Genomic DNA, 4,036 nt, shown 5'->3' on the forward strand with positions numbered 1-4,036 from the left:
GAGGCTGGTGAGAAAGTGGTGTGCTGCGATGAAAGGCTGCACCGCGACCCCTCCTTCGCACCGCCAAACAGTCGCTTTTAAGCCATTGATAAGGTGCTCATTATTTCATAATCTGTATTGTACTTATCCTCCAGCATTTGGATATCAAAGGGCTGGCTGAAGCAACTGCGTGATCCGTAGCAGTTATTTTTCAGAACTCATGGGGCACAAGTTGGGGGTTATCCTTAAAAGAGGATGAAAAGAGAATTATGGGGCAGTTATCAAACTTCATTTCTCAGAAAAATACAGGAACAAATAGTTAAACATTTAAAAATCACGCAGAAGACAACAAGATGTGCAACGGTCCACACTGATTTATCATGAATGAAGCATGTTAAACAAATCCAGTTCCTCTCTGAGACACCTTAAGAGGCCTTGAGAGAAGGGGGGAGGTAATCAACACTATGTCTTGCCTTCAGCCAGGCTGTTTACCTTGCCCCACTGGATGCTCTTGTGACTGAACCAGGGAACGTGGCTAAGTCAAAACTAACCAGTGGTTGCAGGACTGGCTGAAAAGCCGTACACAAGGGATCGTTACCAAAGACGCGCTGCCAAACTGAAGGGCTATATTGAGTCCAGTTCTCCAGGTAGCTGTCCTAGATTTGATACAACTCAATTTTTTCATTAACGATACAGATAAACAGATTAAAAGTACAACTCTTAAATTTGCAGATGACACCAGCTTGGAATGAGCTGCAAGCACACCGGAGGAAAGATTATAATTCAAAATGGTTCTAGCAGATTGGAAAATGTCCCAAAAAAGCTGGGCGCATGGCAGATAGGATGAAAGCAAAATTCTCTGCTTTGGTAGGAATAATAAACTGTGTAAGCGCAGGATCCACAGCCAGGGCATGGCCAAGAAGGTTGTGGACCAACTAGAAGATGAAAACAATGAAACAAAACGTGAGAAACATGACCTACAAGGAACATGCAGGGCTGTTTAATCTGAAGAAGACAAGGTTGGACGAGGTATGATGGCTGACCTCCAGTACACAAGCTATCAGGGTACGGAAGAAACAAACTCTTCTGCATGGCCACACTGGGTAGAACAAGAAGTAACAAGCTTCTTACAACAATACTTGCAAGAAGACACCGGGAAAAACTTATCTCTGGAAAGGCTAATGGAGCACTGGGAAGGATTGCCTGGGTGGACAGTGGAGTCTCCTTCACTGGAAATTTCCGAGAACAGGACAGACCAGTGTTTGTCAGAAACAGCCCAGATACAGATGATCCTGACAGGGATCCAGGCAGGGAGATGAACGAGTGATCTCTTGAAATTCATTCGATCCTATTTTTTTTTAATTTATTTATTTCTATGTTACCCGTGGGAGGTACAGAACTACTTTGTGCCTCAACTCCACACCAATGAATAGAAGTATCAGGGGCCAAATTAAACAAATCAATGAAAATGACTCACATTGAGCTTGGCTGTCTCAAACTGGTAATCACTTGGGGTTTGCAACTCATACAATTTATCATCTGTGCCTGCTTTATCACCTAAAGCAGATATTTGCCAATCATACTGTGGAGAAAACCAGATATTGTTGTCGTGACTGAATGCTCTTAAATGCATTTAAAGCTTTACAGACTAGTTAGACGTAATGTATATTTAAAATACTTAAAACCAGCAAAAGATCAGATTGAGGAAGGAGAGAAAGATGGTAGAACAGTGACACTGTGCAAGTTAGTTTAAATAAAGAATCTTATCAAATCCACTGACTACTTGTTCACATCTGTCCAAATATAACTTATGCCATATGTCCTACTATATAAGTCAGCTTGGAGGCAGGACACTTCCCTAAGCAGCAATTCACTTCCTGAGTCTGCTCTATCTTCTGGAGAATAGAGAGGGGGGGGGAATGATACATCACAGAAAAATCTGAGAAACAAACAAAATAACCTTCTAAACGCCTCTGGGAAATAAAAATCCTTTCTCTGCCCTAACAGTATGGTTAGCTGAATCTTTTGTCTTCTTGTATATTAGGAAGAGTAATCACAGAGATGCTGTTCTTGCCATAAGCTGCCTTTGAGGAAACCAGATGCCTCAGCTTTACCTCACCTTCTCAGTTTGCCAAAGTGGTAAATGCTCTCCTGCCGGTCGCCTCAGTGACCATCCTCCCATCACGGAAACACAGCTTACGGTTGCAACCTCTCAGTTCAGACTCCCAGGTACGGCCAGTCAACCCCTCTACTACCATTTATGGTTCTCCAAGGGCTTTGGTGCTACCCTGAGCAGCAGGCAGGGGAGGGGAGACCCAGCCCTGCCCAGCCGCGGTGCTTCCCAGCGAAATGCTTCCCCTCTCCCCTCCCAGCGCCACGGATGGGAGCTTTCAGCTGGTAGTGTCGGATAAAAATATCGGTATCAAAATCCTGTTTCAGATACCAGAAGCCTCCTTATGGCTCTAAGAGTTTAATTTTCATTTAAACATCAGTAAATAGAGGCATAAGGGTTTAAGATGAATTATGTAAGCCCTTTAGCCATAGCCATTACATTCTGCCACAAAAATGAGCTGCTGTTCTCACTTTGTTTTATGGGCTCGCTGTAGCCTGTTGTTATTGTAGCTGCCAAATAAAAACCAGCAAACCATGCAAATGAAAATATAATCTTTTATGCTTTCATAGTCTTAGGATAAACCGGCATGTGCAGTTTTAGAGGAGGGGGTTTTTTGCAGTCTGTAGTGTTATGCCCCTGTCCTGGGAGCCTCTGTGAGCGGAGAGCAGAAGTGGCTTCTCGGTGGTGGAGACCCCTTGGTCAGCTGCTCTCCCATCTCCAACTGCAGCACTGTCACAAGCTCACTGGCAAGAAAACACACAATAGCTTCCTGAAGGTATGAAGAAAGGGTGGATTACGGGTCCTTTCATAAAACTGGAAAGTCCCCTTGCTTTAAAAAGAATAGATTCTCCACCTCTAACTTCCCTCAAGCCTCCTCGTTCCCTGACGGGAGCACACACCCCATGATTTGCTCCGAGCCATGTGTTTCCCAAGGGTCTGTCACCCAGCAAACGTGCCAAGAGAGAAAACCATGCGAAGTAATCGTGACAGGGAACAGCAGCTGAAGCCGAGTGGTAAAAGCATATGACTCCGCACAGAAATACCTGGGACAAAATGTGCGCCAGTACATGGAGAGAGAGAAAAAGAAGAGCCAAGAGGGAACCAAGTCAGGGACAGGGTCTTATTCATGCAATGTAAAAAACGGGACTGTAAGCATGAGTTAATGCGCTTTCAAGCTAATTACAGCAGCACAGCAACTCTATTAACGGCAGAATATTGAGAATATGAGCACGTGGACTAACACGTAATGTTTAGTCCGTAACTCTTCCACCCAGAATTGAGATTTGAGGACCGTCTCCTTCACCTTTGCAACGCCTTGTCTTTTTCTTTTGTCTGTCTCGGTTTATTTTCGTAGTCACATTCACTGGTGATAACAAGTTATATTTTGTGCTTCCTAGTGGGAGCTATGCTGGATGCTGACACCCACTCCTGTGCAGAGATTTTTGCATTTTTTTTTTCTCTTCCACCCGTTTTACACAAGATTGTAACATATGGCCTTGGGTGATTAAATGATTTAGTGAATGAACTGAGCAGAAAGAGCAGGCTGATTGGAAGAAGACAGCTTCTGTTTAGGCATAAATGTCTTTGTAATCTGTAATGATAGGAAAGAAATTACAGAAAAAGCATAAGAATTTAATTGGGTTTTGGTTAAATATTGTATTTTTCAGGTCTGCTTTAAATATAGTGAAATAATAGTGTAGCAGCTATTACGTATTTTGTTTCTGCAGCATGTCCTTGTAGAAGGGGCACCCCCAAATGTACATGGATGCGTACACCCACACACAGCATATAAAGAGAGACAAATCAAGCAAATGGTTTTGTAAAACTAAGTTGGCATTTTATTTATTAACTTCTGAACAAGGCAATCCTACAGAACTTGGTGTTGGCCACCACACTAGTTGAAAAGGCTTCACACCTTTAAGCTTTCTCAGAATTACTCCGACT

Source organism: Pygoscelis adeliae, unplaced genomic scaffold (genome assembly GCF_000699105.1).
Source record: "Pygoscelis adeliae isolate BGI_AS28 unplaced genomic scaffold, ASM69910v1 Scaffold463, whole genome shotgun sequence".
NCBI classification, from domain to species: Eukaryota; Metazoa; Chordata; class Aves; order Sphenisciformes; family Spheniscidae; genus Pygoscelis; species Pygoscelis adeliae.